This window comes from Salmo trutta, chromosome 15, assembly GCF_901001165.1.
Source record: "Salmo trutta chromosome 15, fSalTru1.1, whole genome shotgun sequence".
NCBI classification, from domain to species: domain Eukaryota; kingdom Metazoa; phylum Chordata; class Actinopteri; order Salmoniformes; family Salmonidae; genus Salmo; species Salmo trutta.
This window is the reverse complement of record NC_042971.1, coordinates 28,966,570-28,984,044: the sequence shown is the minus strand read 5'-3', so window position 1 is coordinate 28,984,044 and position 17,475 is coordinate 28,966,570. Positions and strand designations below refer to the sequence as shown.

At 42.8% G+C, this 17,475-nt stretch overlaps 1 protein-coding gene across 1 annotated transcript in view; it reads right to left on the bottom strand.

The window, feature by feature from the left end:
* Positions 1 to 17,231, bottom strand: part of LOC115148751 (protein yippee-like 1) — a 30,396-nt gene extending 13,165 nt beyond the window's left edge. Inside the window, exon 1 of the mRNA XM_029690944.1 lies at positions 17,018 to 17,231. The gene's annotated coding sequence lies outside the window, so the exon portion shown is untranslated. The remainder of the gene's footprint in view (positions 1 to 17,017) is intronic.
* Between the last annotated feature and the right edge of the window lie 244 nt (positions 17,232 to 17,475).

The following is a 17,475-nucleotide window of genomic DNA, read 5'->3' as shown; positions in this document are numbered from 1 at the left end:
TATGAGGGAAGGAAAGGTATGTAGGACAGGATGTGTACGGCAGTAGAGAGTGAGCTAGTAAATGCTACCAAAATGCACCAAAATGGTAAACATTGACGTACATTATCATGGTTTTTACGATACCAGTACTGCGATTTTGCATGGCAAAATGCTACTAGCCTCACGAAGCAGACCCAACTCTTTGGTCCTTTAAAAACATGTGTGTAAAATATTGTGAGCTATAGCTTGGAAAATAAATAAAATGTGACTCTGGATGCAACATTAGGGCTGTTTTCCTAAAGAAATTCAATCCGCTATGTGTTTTGTTTCCTTGCCACGATACTAACGAGTATCGCAATACTGGTATCGTCCTGTCTCTAGTTTTTATGTACACAGTCTCATAACCAATTTTTTCTTAAATTCTTTTAAATCTTTCGTAGGTGTTGCACCTTTTCATAGCTCTGGAATGATATCCAGCTGTATAATGTTGGCAGTGTAAGTGCCTTTGAATTCTTCAACAGGCCTAATTAAAACATAACAGGCTGCACAAAAGACTATGCTAACATTTGCCAAAACAGGATATGGCAAGCTATGAAGGCCCAATTACATTGTCCAATTACATTCACTATTCTGTCATGTGACACTGAATGCTCTGAAATTAGGCTACGCTCGCTGTCAGCTGTCATGAACTGCCAAACAGTTATGAAAAGTGTTCATGTCAATCCAACCTTATATGGAGTGTACAGTGGGCAATTTACCAAGCATCCAAAACTGTCTGTGAAGCGAAAAGAACATAATAATGAAGCAGAAACAAACTCATGTAAGGTTCCAGATTTGTAACATTTTGGGGATGACTTTGGATGATTCCATCTTGTGAAGAAGGGCTACCTCATTTGCACCTCTGGCCACATAAACAATGGCCATGCCCAAATATTGTCCTATGAGTTCCCTCTACAGGGGCCTATACTGTTAACACACTAGCCATACACAAGGCTGCCAGAATGCGCACTCCTGTATCCCCACTCAGCAGTTCACGCTAGGTAAGCGGCTCATGCCATGTAAGCTTGCTGTAAAGCCTGCTGACTAAGGACCCAGGGGCCTGGCACAATATGGAGGGGCAACCCACCACCCTCTGAGAGAAGAATGGAAGTGCTGAGCGCTCTCTCTCTCTCTCTCTCTCTGGGCAAGGCGTGTGGGCAAGGTGTGTGTGTTCACGCGTGCGCATATACCATTCCAAATGGCCAATCAAACAGACCAGCACAATCTCAAATTATTAGAGGCGCTAGCTGGATCAGTCGAGCCTTTTCAAATAAACAGACATCCCCTCTTGATGCAATAAAGCTTGGGATGACAAATTATAATTTACTTTAAGGTTAGCTGGGCTGTATAAGCCATTCATTGTCAGATTTGTCTGTGGGCAACAGCTGCAGCACCTCACGCAGCCGGCAGGTGTGTGCATGTGTGTGTGCCCACCAGTGACACAATGGGCAGGCATCACTAGCTATTCTCTACCCTACCACATGCAAAAACAATGAAAACAAAAAGCAAGCCTCTACACGATTCATTAAACAGAGCCTTAATAACAACTGCCTTCACCCCAGCACAAAGGTTAAAAAGAAAGGCAAATATCAATATACAAAAGATTAAACACAGAAACAACAGCCAGCTCATAAAGATAAGAGGTGACAAGCTATCATGGTGGGGTCATTTCAAATAGGCCTAAAAGCCAACTCTGCAACTATTTAAATAGATCTTAAAGCCATGAAATGACTGCCTGGCTACCAATGAGCCACAGTCAATCAACCATGCCATGTAGAGAAAGATAGTTAGCTTCCTTTGAACTTCATGTGGCTCAAATAAGTGTCTCAGCCCATCAAAGGAAATTGGAGAGTTCTATCGAAGTATCTGGATTAATCTACTATAGGCATAGGAGTCACATTTCAATTAGCTTCCATAGCAACTGCGCATAACTCCAGTGGGAAAAGTGTCACCCTCGAAACATGCATCTGCATCTCAATTAACCTGGTATGAACTAGTGTTATGTTAGATAAGACCCTCGGATAGTGTCCTTGTGTTGTCCTTTTCGATATTGGAAGAGAGGAGTCTGAAATTATTTTGAGGGAGTGAGACTGTTGAAACAGCATCATTTATTGGCGATATAGCGTTCACCACCAGTGCTTGTGCAGGAGCTCACTGGAGCTGAGTACCGGCACCTTAAATGTTCTACTGCTTGAGCTCCTGTTCCTCTTATAGAATATTAGCTCAAAGTATTGTGGAGCTCCTGCACCTAAATATAAACAGTAGCAGCACCCAAAACGAGTACCGGCACCTATTTCAGTCCAAGTCAAGACCTTTCACAGCTTTTTGGTCTATGTTGTCATTACGAGTTCAGTTAAGAATACATCTGTTAGTGTTTGTGATGTTTTGTTCAGCCAACTAGCTAGAACAACACAGGTATCTGTGCCATGGGGATGAGGCTGGCATGAGTGATGGGCATGAGACAGAGAAAACACAGGGGTCAGAGATACTGGAAGAATGAAAGTGGAAGAGAGAGAGAGAGACGGAGAGAAAGAGAATCTAAAAAAGGGCAGGCAAAATGAGGACAGAGATGGAAAGAGAAATGGCAGCAAGAGCAGGAGGAAGAGAAAGAGAATAACAGAAGGAAAAGAGAGAGAATGAAATAAAGAGAATGAAAGACAGCAGTAATATGAGAGAGAGACATTATAAAAAATGATAAATAAAGGAGAGCGGGAGAAGCAGGTCAGTGGCAGCAGCAGCAGCAGTACTGGTGTCAGGCGCGTGTGAGTGTGACAGTATACGTCGATATGACCAGACTAGGATAGGCTGCTAGTACATTTGTATTTATTAGGATGCCCATTAGGGCCAAGGCAGGAGCTAACTTCTTCAGGTCCAAACAGGATTAAAACAATTACATCACAACAAAATGTAACAGCCTGCATTGTACAATATATTATTATAATATTATTACAAATGTACAATATAAAATTGACAACACTACAATACAACAATATTACAATGTTACAATATGTAGGCCAGGGACGTCACCAGATTTCACAAATAGCTCCACTAACTCAGCACCACTTTGCTAACTAGCTACAGTGACGTGCGGTGAGGTCAGTGGCTGGGTAAGCACTGGTTATTATCAAAGCCAGATTTACTCACAAATAAACCTTGATGAAGCCCAAGTTCACCATACAACAGATATCTCCAACACCCAGTGTGACATAGGCTATTAACCTAAATTAACAAATAATTTTCACCAAATGTTAATACCAATGTAGCCAAGATACACATGCGATAGCCTCCGATGGCGGCATATTTCCCATAGAACGATGTAGCATCTACACTAAAATACCAAAATATGGACACATTTCATCCGAATAATTCGCAATACGAAATCCATAGCCTTTAAAAATTGATTTTAGGGGGGGGCCTCTTGAGTGGTGCAGCTGTCTAAGGCACTGCATCGCAGTGCTAGAGGCATTACTACAGACCCGGGTTCGATCCCAGACTGTGTTGCAGCCGGCCGCGACTGTGAGACCCATGAGGAGGCGCACAATCGGTGCATAATTGGCCCAGTGTCATCCGGGTTAGGGAGGGTTTGGCCGGCCGGGATGTCCTTGTCCCATCGCGCGCTAGCGACTCTTTGTGGCGGGCCGGGTGCATGCATGGTGACTCGTGTCGCCAGTTGTATGGTGTTTCCTCCGACACATTGGTGCTTCTGGGTTAAGCAAGCAGTGTGTCAAGAAGCAGTGTGGCTTGGCAGGGTCGTGTTTCGGAGGACGCATGGCTCTCGACCTTTGCCTCTCCTGAGTCCGTACGGGAGTTGCAGCGATGGGACAAGACCAACTAAATTGGGGATAAAAAATGTAAATAAAAAAAGGATTTACAATTCTTCGGATTTGAGGCGCGCACAAAACACACAATTATATTATGTGAGATATTATTAAACAAGTGCCAAAAAAAGGAAACACCAACAAAGTGTCTTAATAGGGCGTTGGGCCAGAACAGCTTCAATGCGCTTTTGCATTGATTCTACAAGTGTCTGGAACTCTACTGGAGGGATGCGACACCATTCATCCACAATAAATTCCATAATTTGTTGATGGAAAACACTGTCTCAGGCACAGCTCCAGAATCTTCCATAAGTGTTCAATTGGGTTGAGATCTGGTGACAGACAGATATACACATCCTTTAAACCCCCATGCTCCTTTGAGACCCCTCTTTCAAAGGCACGGAGATCTTGTCTTCTAGCAAAGGTAGCCCAAATAATGGGCAACTGGGCATTTTTATACATGACCCTAAGTATGATGGGATGTTGATTGCTTAACTCAGGGACCACACCTGTGTGGAAGCACATGCTATCAACATACAGTGTAACCCTTGTTTAAAGTTTTAAAATGTCACATGCACAAGTATGATCAACCAGACAAAAACACAGATAATGCATTTTAGAAAGAGAAGTGGGTACAAAGAGAAGTGCTTTTCAGTTTTGTTGAAGAAATTCTTGAGTTTACTAGCAATTATAAATATTTGGGTACTTTTATTGATGAACATATTACCTTTCTATAGAGAACATCTGCCCTGGCAGACTCAGCAAGTAGAGCTCTTGGGGGAGTTATAGGAAAAACAAAAACACTCAAAGATATTGGTTATTCTACTTATTCCAAACTGCATCAGACATGCGTGTGACCTGTTCTGGACTATTCAGCAGGAGTGTGGGGTGCTAAGAAGTATCTCAAAAACGAACATATCCTCGAACTCGACGAAGATTTTTTCTTTAATGAGTCCGACCCAAAGGATATACTGCTTCCCGGAGACCAGGTCCAAATCCCCGTCATTCATGTGAAGAAAAGACCGAAATACAGGAGGCGGAGGTCTGGGTGCCTTGTGAGAATTCGTCGGCAAATGAGTAAATCACCACTACCCTCAGTATAATTGGCCAACGTGCAAACAAACTGGATCTACGATTAAGACTATCCTACCAACGGGACATTAAAAACTGTGCTTCTACACCTGCATTGCTTGCTGTTTGGGGTTTTAGGCTGGGTTTCTGTACAGCACTTTGTGACATCAGCTGATGTAAGAAGGGCTTTATAAATAAATTTGATTGATTGATTTGATTAATATCTTATGTTTTACAGAGACTTGACTGAACGATGATATGAATAATATGGAGATGGCAGGCTTCTCCGTGTTTCGGCAGGTCAGAGCAGCTACGTCTGGTAAAACGAGGGGGGGAGTGTCTATTTGTCAATAACTGCCGGTGCACGATGTCTAATATTAAAGAAGTTTTGAGGTATTGCTCGCCTGAGGTAGAATACCTCATGATAAACTGTACACCACACTATCTACCAAGAGAGTTCGCATCTATATTATTCGTAGCAGTCTATTTAACACCACAAACCGATGCTGGCACTAAAACAGCACTCAACGAGTTGTATAATTTAGATTTTTTTTTTTAACTAGGCAAGTCAGTTAAGTACAAATTCTTATTTACAATGACTGCCTACTGGGGAACAGTGGGTTAATTGCCTTGTTCAGGGGCAGAACAACAGATTTTTACATTGTCTGCCCTGGGAATTCGATCCAGCAACCTTTCGGTTATTGGCTCAATGCTCTAACCACTAGGCTACCTGCTGCCCTGTATAAGGCCATAAGTAAAAAATAAAATGCTCACCCAGAACCGGTGCTCCTAGTGGCCGGGGTCTTTAATGCAGGCAAACTTAAATCCGGTTTACCTAATTTCTACCAGCATGTCACATGTGCAACCAGAGGGGGAAAAACTCTAGACCACCTTTACTCCACACACAGAGGTGCATACAAAGCTCTCCCTCGCCCTCCATTTTGCAAATCTGACCATAATTCTATCCTCCTGATTCCTGCTTACAAGCAAAAACTAAAGCAGGAAATACCAGTGACTCGCTAAATACGGAAGTGGTCAGATGACGCGGATGCTACGCTACAGGACTGTTTTGATAGCACAGACTGGAATATGTTCCGGGATTCATCCAATGGCAATAAGGAGTATAACACCTCAGTCACCGGCTTCATCAATAAGTGCATCTACGACGCCGTCCCCACAGTGACCGTATATACATTTCCCCAACCAGAAGCCATGGATTACAGGCAACATCCGCACCGAGCTAAAGGCTAGAGCTTCCGCTTTCAAGAAGCGGGACACTAATCCGGGCGCTTATAAGACATCCTGCTATGCCCTCAGACAAACCATCAAACAGGCAAAGCATCAATACAGGCCTAAGATTGAATCCTACTACACCGGCTCTGACGCTCGTTGGATGTGGCAGGGCTTGAAAACTATTACAGACTACAAACGGAAACCCAACTGCGAGCTTCCCAGTGATGCGAGCCTACCAGACGAGCTAAATGCCTTTTATGCTTGCTTTGAGGCAAGCAACACTGAAGCATGCATGAGAGCACCAGCTGTTGCGGACAACTGTGTGATCACGCTCTCCGTAGCTGATGTGAACAAGACCTTTAAACAGGTCAACATTCACAAAGCGGCGGGGCCAGACGGATTACCAGGACGTGTACTCAAAGCATGCGTGGACCAACTGGCGGGGGTTTTCGCTGACATTTTCAACCTCTCCCTGTAATACCTACATGTTTCAAGCACGAAGGTTACCTGCCTAAATGAATACCTCCTCGTAGCACTCACGTCGGTAGCCATGAAGTGCTTTGAAAGGCTGGTCATGACTCACATCAACACCATCATACCGGAAACCCTAGACTCACTCCAATTCACATACCGCCCCAACAGATCAGCAGATGACGCAATCTCAATAACATTTCACATTGCCCTTTCCCACTTGGACAAAAGGAACACCTATGTGAGAATTCTGTTCATTGACTACAGCTCAGCGTTCAATACCATAGTGCCCACAAAGCTTCCTGACGCGCTGCCCCCAGGTGGTAAGGGTAAGAAAACACATATGCCACGCTGATCCTCAACACGTGGGCCCCTCAAGGGTGCGTGCTTAGGCCCCTCCTGGCCAAGCATGACTCCAACACCATCATTAAGTTTGCTGACAACACACCAGTGGTAGGCCTGATCACGACAACAATGAGACAGCCTACAGGGAGGAGGTCAGAGACCTTGCAGTGTGGTGCCAGGACAACAACCTCTCCCTCAACATGAGCAAGACAAAGGAGCTGATCGTGGACTACAGGAAAAGGAGGGCCGAACACCCCCATTCACATCGATGGGTCTGTAGTGGAGCGGGTCGAGAGTTTCAAGTTCCTTGGTGTCCACATCACCAACAAACTATCATGGTCCAAACACACCAAGTCAGTTGTGAAGAGGGCACGACAAAACCCATTCCCCCTCAGGAGACTGAAAAGATTTGGCATGGGTCCCCAGATCCTCAAAAAGTTCTACAGCTGCACCATCTAGAGCATCCTGACCGGTTGCATCACCACCTGGCATGGCAACTGCTTGGCATCCGACCACAAGCCGCTACAGTGGAGTGCGTACGGCCCAGTACATCTCTGGGGCCAGGCTTCCTGACATCCAGGACCTATATACTAGGCGGTGTCAGAGGAAGGCTCAAACAGTTAATCAAATGGCCACCCAGACTATTTACATTGACACCACCCCCGTTTGTTTTTACACTGATGCTACTCGCTGTTTATTATCTATGCATAGTCACTTTACCTGTACCTACATGTACAAATTACCTCGACTAACCTGTACTCCCACACATTGACTCGGTACCGGTACCTCCTGTATATAGCCTCGTTATTGTTATTTTATTGTGTTACTTTGTATTTTCTACTTTAGTTTATTTAGTAAATATTTTCTTAATTCTATTTCTTGAACTGCATTGTTTTGATTTGAAATTAAAGGAGACATAGATATTATTAAAAAACAACAGTTGATGCAATATGAAAAAAATATATAAATCATAATCAAACCCAAATTGAGAACCTTTTAAGGGTGAATTCGGTAGTGAGAGATATATTATGTATAACCTACCTAAAAGCAAGAGATCACTATGTGGACAGGTAAAATCAGGGATATTGACTCTGGGTATTGAATCAGGTAAGATCAGGGATATTGACTCTGGGTATTGAATCAGGTAAGATCAGGGATATTGACTCTGGGTATTGAATCAGGTAAGATCAGGGATATTGACTCTGGGTATTGAATCAGGTAAGATCAGGGATATTGACTCTGGGTATTGAATCAGGTAAGATCAGGGATATTGACTCTGGGTATTGAATCCGGTAAGATCAGGGATATTGACTCTGGGTATTGAATCAGGTAAGATCAGGGATATTGACTCTGGGTATTGAATCAGGTAAGATCAGGGATATTGACTCTGGGTATTGAATCAGGTAAGATCAGGGATATTGACTCTGGGTATTGAAACAGGTCGGTATTGTGGTGAAATGGAAGAGCAAAGACTATGTAACTATTGTGACCTCGAAGAAATAGAGAATGAAACTAATTTTATCCTCCATTGCCCTTTCTACCATGATATGTGCTTGCTCTTATTCAAGAAAGCACACCAGATATACCCTGGGATTATGTGGCTGAGCGATGAGGAGAAACTGAAATGTTTTTTGTCCATTGTGTATTTCAGTTTGCGGAATATTTAGATAAAGCCTGGAATAAAAGAAAAAGGGAGACCTAAAAATATTTACATTCTAAGTGGTAAATGGCACGTGTGTACATACAGTTGATGTAGGAAGTTTACATACACTTAAATTGGAGTCATTAAAACTCGTTTTTCAACCACTCCACAAATTTCTTGTTAACACACTATAGTTTTGGCAAGTCGGTTAGGACATCTGCTTTTGTGCATGACACAAGTAATTTTTCCAACATTTGTTTACAGACAGATTATTTCACTTATAATTCACTGTATCACAATTCCAGTGGGTCAGAAGTTTACATACACTAAGTTGACTATGCCTTTAAACAGCTTGGAAAATTCCAGAAAATTGTCATGGCTTTAGAAGCTTGTGATAGGCTAATTGACATCATTTGAGTCAATTGGAGGTGTACCTGTGGATGTATTTCAAGGCCTACCTTCAAACTCATTGCCTCTTTGCTTGACATCATGAGAAAATCAAAAGAAAATCAGCCAAGACCTCAGAATAAAACATTGTAGACCTCCACAAGTCTGGTTGATCCTTGGGAGCAATTTCCAAATGCCTGAAGGTACCACATTAATCTGTACAAACAATAGTACGCAAGTATAAACACCATGGGACCACGCAGCCATCATACCGCTCAGGAAGGAGACGTGTTCTGTCTCCTAGAGATGAACGTACTTTAGTGCGAAAAGTGCAAATCAATCCCAGAACAACAGCAAAGGACCTTGTGAAGATGCTGGAGGAAACAGGTACAAAAGTATCTATATCCACAGTAAAACAAGTCCAATATCGACATAACCTGAAAGGCCGCTCAGCAAGGAAGAAGCCACTGCTCCAAAACCGCCATAAAAAAAGCCAGACTACGGTTTGCAACTGTACATGGGGACAAAGATCATACTTTTTGGAGAAATGTCCTCTGGTCTGATGAAACAAAAATAGAACTGTTTGGCCATAATGACCATCGTTATGTTTGGAAGGCCATAGTTATGTTTGGAGGAAAAAGGGGGAGGTTTGCAAGCCGAAGAACACCATCCCAACTGTGAGGCACAGGGTGGCAGCATCATGTTGTGGGGATGCTTTGCTGCAGGAAGGACTGGTGCACTTCACAAAATCGATGGCATCATGAGAGAGGAAAATTGTTGCTTCAACATATCCGCATTTCAAGACATCAGTCAGGAAGTTAAAGCTTGGTCGCAAATGGATCTTCCAAATGGACAATGACCCCAAGCATACTTCCAAAGTTGTGGCAAAATGGCTTAAGGACAACAAAGTCAAGGTATTGGAGTGGCCATCACAAAGCCCTGACCTCAATCCTATAGAAAATTTGTGGGGAGATCCGAAAAAGGGCGTGCGAGCAAGGAGGCCTACAAACCTGACTCAGTTACACCAGCTCTCTCAGGAGGAATGGGCCAAAATTCACCCAACTTATTGTGGGAAGCTTGTAGAAGGCTACACAAAACATTTGACCCAAGTTAAACAATTTAAAGGCAATGCTACCAAATACTAATTGAGTGTATGTAAACGTCTGACCCACTGGGAATGTGATGAAAGAAATAAAAGCTGAAATAAATAATTCTCTCTACTATTATTCTGACATTTCACATTCTTAAAATAAAGTGGTGATCCTAACTGACCTAAGACAGGGAATTTTTGATAGGATTAAAAGTCAGGAATTGTGAAAAACTGAGTTTAAATCTATTTGGCTAAGGTGTATGTAAACTTCCGATTTCAACTGTATATGTATGTATGCGTATATATATGTATGTATATTTGTTTTACTGCTCTAGGGATATAGTTATTGATTGGATAACTTTATTTACGATTATGTATTGATTTACTATGATGTTTTCACTCTTTATGCGATGCGCACTGCAGAGAACACCGGAAGAAGAATTATAACTGAATTATCACAGTGAATTATTGTAATGTTTGTTAATGTGTCAATTAATCCCATAGGGGATGGGTTGCCAACTGGTGATTTGACACGAAATCATTCATTCATTCATTCAGTGAAATGGCGTTTTTGCAAAATCTATTCCCAACAACTAAGTAATCAATAACAATGTAATTCAAAAAATAACAAGGTAGAACAAACCAAAAAAACTAGAAATAAAAATAAGAACACGATAAAGTAAGAAAGCATACTATATACAGGGTCAGTTCCAGTACCTTATTTACAATGTGTAGGAATACTGGATCGATAGAGGTGCGTATGTACAGACTCCCGAGTGGCGCAGCGGTCTAAGGTACTGCATTTCCTTGCTAGAGGCGTCACTACAGACACCCTGGTTTGATTCCAGGCTGTATCACAACCAGCCTTGATTGGCGGCGCACAATTGGCCCAGCGTCGTCCGGGTTTGGCCGGTGTAGGCCATCATTGTAAAAGGAATTTGTTGTTAACTGACTTGCCTAGTTAAATAAAAGTTTAAATAAAAATGTGTAGGGGTAAGGTGACTAGGCATCAGGATTTATGATTAACAGAGTAGCAGCAGCGTATATGTTGATTGTATATGAGTGGGTGTGTGTGGAGTTTGCATGTGTGTTGGAGTGTCAGTGTGTGTAGGGCCCTGTGAGTGTGCATAGAGAAGACTAAAAGACAAGGGTCAACTCAGATAGCTAACAAAATGGCTACACATACTATTTAGCAGCCTTATGACATGAGGATAGAAGTTGTTCAGGAGCCTGTTGGTGTCTGTTTTGAAGCACCGGTACCGCTTGCCATGTGGAAGCAGAGAGAACAGTATGTGGCTTGGGTGGTTGGAGTCTTTAATGATTTTCCGAGCCTTCCTTTCATGCCGTCTGATAAAGAGGTCCTGGATGGCAGGGAGCTCGGCCCCAGTGATATGTTGGGCGGCCTGCACCACCCTCTGTAGCGCCACACACTGTTTCCTTTATTTTGGCAGTTTCCTGTATATAATAGAAAAGGTTCTGGGCTTCCCGAGTGGCACAGCGGTCTAAGGCACTGCATCACAGTGCTAGAGACGTTACTACAGACCCGGGTTCGATCCCAGGCTGTGTTGCAGCCGGCCGTGACCGGGAGACCCATGAGGCGGCGCACAAATGGCCCAGCGTTGTCTGGGTTAGGGGAGGGTTTGGCCGGTGGGATGTCCTTGTCCCATCACGCTCTAGCGACTTCTTGAGGTGCATGAACGCTGACTTTGGTCACCGGTTGTACAGCGTTTCCTCTGACACATTGGTGCCGCTGGCTTCCGGATTAAGCGAGCAGTGTGTCAAGAAGCAGTGCAGCTTGGCAGGGTCCTGTTTCGGAGGACGCATGGCTCTTGACCTTCTTCTCTCCTGAGTCTGTACAGGAGTTGCAGCGATGGGACAAGACTGTAACTACCAATTGGATATCATGAAAAAGGGGTAAACATTTTTTTATAATAATTTAAAAAAAAGATTCTAACAAAATGTCTATATCAACAATCGAAATGACTGAAACATGCTGTTCAAAACATCAAAAAGAGTCTCATGAAATTGTAGCTTGATAAATCAAATGCATTCAAAGGGACGTTGTCTATTCTCATGATTAAACAGTGGCCTAACCTGCAAATTTCAAAGGAAAGTGCATTAAGGCCTACCTTCACTTGTAAATTAAGTCCATTCGTCTGGTGAACCTCTGCGTGACAGTGTTGTAGAAGTCTCAGCAGAACCCCATTTCCATCATTTTATTCTGCATGCACACAGCAGGCCCCACAGTCATGAGGGACTGGAGACGCATCCCCAAGGCCTCATTCAGTTTTATTTTCACACTGACACAAAAACTCACACACAAACAGTAGCTGGTAGCACAGTTCTTCTCCCACGCAGCACACAGGCAGCTCCATCCATTAGGGCATCCAGCCCGTCAGAGAGCAGAATCCTCCCGTGCGTGTGAGTTTCCATGCATGTAGAATGGTTGAAGTGTAGTGAGTTGCATCCATCTTGTAGAAGCCAAGGTTCTGGCCCGCATTAAGTGGTGGGAGAAGCTCCATTCCCAGTACGTCCACAAAGCAAAAGTAAATGTCCAAGAGGTGTAAAACCCAGCTAAAAGGTATTAATTGGTAATGACATTTCCAAGTGTTTGATGCCATTCTGTTTGCTCTGTTTCGGCCATTATTATGACTGGAATGGCGCCGCCTGTGGTGGACAGTCCAGTTCTCTTCGCCTGCCCAACAGCGAGCAGTGAGGGAGATGGTGGTTGCCTTGCCTGTCATGAATAAAGTCACATCTTGTATGCTGCCTTTGCCTCGTCTTAACTTTCATTATAGTTGACTTCCACTCTTCGAACCCTCCAAAATGGTGCGTTACATTATTCCAACTTCGAAAATAGTTTGTACAGTATAGTAACGTTAGTGTCCATTTGTCAGGTTGTTTTTGCTAGCTAGCCTTGTTAATTTCAAGAGATCTGAGAGCCAAAATATATAGACACGCACAAATGTGCACAGCTTACTCCAGGCAATACCCACACAACATGTTTAGGCAATACGCATGCGCAAAATATGAAAATTGGTTCAATGCAACAAATAAAGCTACTTCAAGCTAGGCAAGGCAGCAATGCCAATACAGTGACCCTGTCCATTAACAGTGACTGGAGTCAGGAAATGCTGCACTCTAAGGATTGTAATGGCATTGAATGGATGGAAAGAAAGGCATGAATACCCTGGCGCCTTTTCTGAGGTTGTGATGCACTTTTAGCAAATGTACAGTTGTGGCCAAAAGTTTTGAGAATGACACAAATATTAATTTTCACAAAGTCTGCTGCCTCAGTTTGTATGATGGCAATTTGCATATACTCTAGAACGTTATGAAGAGTGATCAGATGAATTGCAATTAATTGCAAAGTCCCTCTTTGCCATGCAAATGAACTGAATCCCCAAAAAACATTTCCACTGCATTTCAGCCCTACCACAAAAGGACCAGCTGACATCATGTCAGTGATTCTCTCGTTAACACAGGTGTGAGTGTTGACGAGGACAAGGCTGGAGACCACTCTGTCATGCTGATTGAGTTCGAATAACAGACCGGAAGCTTCAAAAGGAGGGTGGTGCTTAGAATCATTGTTCTTCCTCTGTCAATCATGGTTACCTGCAAGGAAACACGTGCCTCATTGCTTTGCACAAAAAGGGCTTCACAGGCAAGGATATTGCTGCCAGTAAGATTGCACCTAAATCAACCATCTATTGGATCATAAAGAACTTCAAGGAGAGCGGTTCAATTGTTGTGAAGAAGGCTTCAGTGCACCCAAGAAAGTCCAGCAAGTGCCAGGACTGTCTCCTAAAGTTGATTCAGCTGTGGGATCGGGGAACCACCAGTACAGAGCTTGTTCAGGAATGGCAGCAGGCAGGTGTGAGTGCATCTGCATGCACAGTGAGGCGAAGACTTTTGGAGAATGGCCTGGTGTCAAGAAGGGCAGCAAAGAAGCCACTTCTCTCCAGGAAAAACATCAGGGACAGACTGATATTCTGCAAAGGGTACAGGGGTTGGACTGCTGAGGACTGGGGTAAAGTCATTTTCTCTGATGAATCCCCTTTCCGATTGTTTGGGGCATCAGGAAAAAAGCTTGTCTGGAGAAGACAAGGTGAGCGCTACCATCAGTCCTGTGTCATGCCAACTGCTTCTCAGCCAAGGGAGTGGGCTCACTCACAATTTTGCCTAAGAACACAGCCATGAATAAAGAATGGTACCAACACATCCTCCAAGAGCAACTTCTCCCAACCATCCAGGAACAGTTTGGTGACAAACAATGCCTTTTCCAGCACAATGGAGCACCTTGCCATAAGGCAAAAGTGATAACTAAGTGGCTTGGAGAACAAAACATCAATATTTTGGGTCCATGGCCAGGAAACTCCCCAGACCTTAATCCCATTGAGAACTTGTGGTCAATCCTCAAGAGGCAGGTGGACAAACAAAAACCAAAATTCTGACGAACTCCAAGCACTGATTATGCAAGAATCGACTGCCATCAGTCAGGATGTGGCACAGAAGTTAATTGACAGCATGCCTGGGCAGATTGCAGAGGTCTTGAAAAAGAAGGGTCAACACTGCAAATATGTAATTTCAATGTAATTGTCAATAAAAACCTTTGACACTTATGAAATGCTTGTAGTTATACTTCAGTATTCCATAGTAACATCTGACAAAAATATCTAAAGACACTGAAGCAGCAAACTTTGTGGAAATTAATATTTGTGTCATTCTCAAAACTTTTGGCCACGACTGTATATATTGAGCAAAAAAGCCACCAGACTCATTGAGATTTTTTTTTATTATTTTGCTTTTCATTAACAGCTGTTTTTAGTTGATTATCACAGGGTAAGCATTGCCTCCCTCTCTTCCCTGATGGGACTATAATTTATTTTTATTCTACAATGTACAAAATAGTAAAAATCAAGAAAAACCCTGGGATGAGTAGGTGTTCAAATGTTTTGACTGGTACTGTATATATGCACACATACACACATGCACATAGACGTATATTGACCTACACGCATTGACAAAAATACACTACATACACATGGAAACACTCACTTACATGCATGCACTGTCTCCAGGCTTTTCATCTCAATCAGATCCTGCTTAAAACATAGACATGGAATGTGCCACATCCTTCACAACACAGGGCAGTCTCCTGGATGCGAGGAGGCCAGGGGGTGTAGAACTTCTGCTAATGTCCCAGCTGGTGTGAATGACTGGCAGGAAATAGGTGTGACCAGTAGGATAGAGGTGTAAACATCCCTGCCATGCTCCCTCCCTCTGTTTATTAGCATTGGATGAATGAAAGAGCCAACGCAGAGAGCTGGTCTCTGAATTGATTTACTGCCAAATGAGCACCCAGCAATGACCTTTGAATAGCACTCTTTTTGCCCACACAAGATGATAGGAAGCAGTGAACACACGCTAATATTAGATCCATTTGGGGACTGTCTTGTAGTGTTGTGTTGCATTATCTGATGTGCATTAGGGAACGTATACCATAGTTACGTCACAAAGTGCCCAACATTTTTTTTGAGTAAACACTGAAAAAATGAAACCGTACACTCTTCATGGGAAATGAAAGTTGAATTTTAAGACATTCCTGACTATGAGTATCACCAGGTTTACTATACATTGTATTGTACCTGTCCTGGCTATGCGTATAGGGACATAATGCCCAGATTTTTTCCCCCAGCATCTATGATGGCAATTGATTCCAAAGTGTGCTACCATACTAATCTAGCAATACGCAGCCATTTGTATGACGGCTGACATAGAGAAAGCCTCCTACTCAGGCCTTACAGGAGCAATTAGGGTTAAGTGCCTTGCTCAAAGGCACATCAGATATTTCACCTAGTCTGCCCGAGGATTCGAACCAGCGACCTTTCAGTTATTGGCCCACACAACAATATCTCTGTTGCACTGATTGACATATTGGCACTGATTTCATGCTTACGCTGGAATGTTGTGCTTACGCTTACAATGATTTAAAAGGCTGTGTTGGTCATGGTACTGAGTGGCTAAGAAAGGGGTGACAAACATTGAGCTCGACCATATCAAGTGATGCATCTGCTGTGATGTGTTCCATAGGTAGCTTCCTTTGGGTGGTTTTAAAACGACCTGTTAAGTGGTTGAATTATTTATATGCCAGTTAAGGTCATTATGACTAAATAGGAAACCAAGTTAGATATCAATGAAAATGTCAAAATGAACAGAGATGTTACTGTGGGTAAAAATAGCTACCCTTTTGCTCTCTGCCAACTTTGTCGAGATTTACAGTAGACTAGTCAAGGGGAACCAGCTGTCATCCGTTTATGTGGCCCGACCTTAAAAACTGGATTCACTATTTTGGTATGGTCTTCTAGCAAATATAGCAAGATAGTGAGGCGCCTCTATCAGGTCACTGAGAGTCATTTAGGAAAGATTGTTAAAGGTTAAAAATACTGATGACGATAACAGATGTTACATTTATTACAGCATATTGTTACAACCACTAAACGTTGGTAACATTTTGAATGACTTAAATCAACCAATACAAGCTTGTCAATTATATTAATATGGCATAAGTAATGAAAAATGATTGTCAACAAAAACATGTCAGAACCAAAACAATTTCATAACGGATTCCTCTTTGCAACTTCTTCTTCCATTGTCCGCATGCACCAAAAGCAATGTTTGGATTCGGTGGTGCAGAATACGACACTGCCAACTTTGTGTAATCTAAAACCAGCGCATGTAGTGCCACCGCGTATATTTTACATCAATCCTACTCGCATCATAAACTATACCTGTAGGTTATACAGAATCGTATTATCGTTTAATTGTTATCAAATAGTTATAATCTAGTCTCAGGCCCCATTATGAACTTTCGGACAAGATGCAGTCCGTTCTAAACATGTACCGTTACAGTTGCGCAATAACAATAAGCGCTGACTTTACCTTTGGATAGAGAAAATTCAATCGTCGCCTCTAGTCCTTTGCCGATCACAACTTTATGTGTCAAATCCTTCTCATTCCGTTTAGAGGGTTAAGGTTTTCTTCTACGCGTTGACTTCAACGCTCAAGAAGTAACGAAGGAGGTCCATCCGATACTGAGCGCACCGCTTGAGTTGATGTTATTGCGCATAGACAGTACCCCGTCTGAGGCAGACTGACAGTCAAGGGAACCAATCAATGTAACATTACAGCATAGCAACATTGTTCCCATTGGCTACAGATGGTAATGACTGACCAATCGTTGCGCGGAGAAAAATAAGTGTCTACTGCCCGTTTCGCATACGTGTGGGGGACCGCAATAGCGGAGTTCATAAACAGAAACGCTTTGCACACTTTGTGTCTCAGTAAAACTACCAATTACATTTACCAGACAACACGGACAAATTGCAAGATTGTTTTTT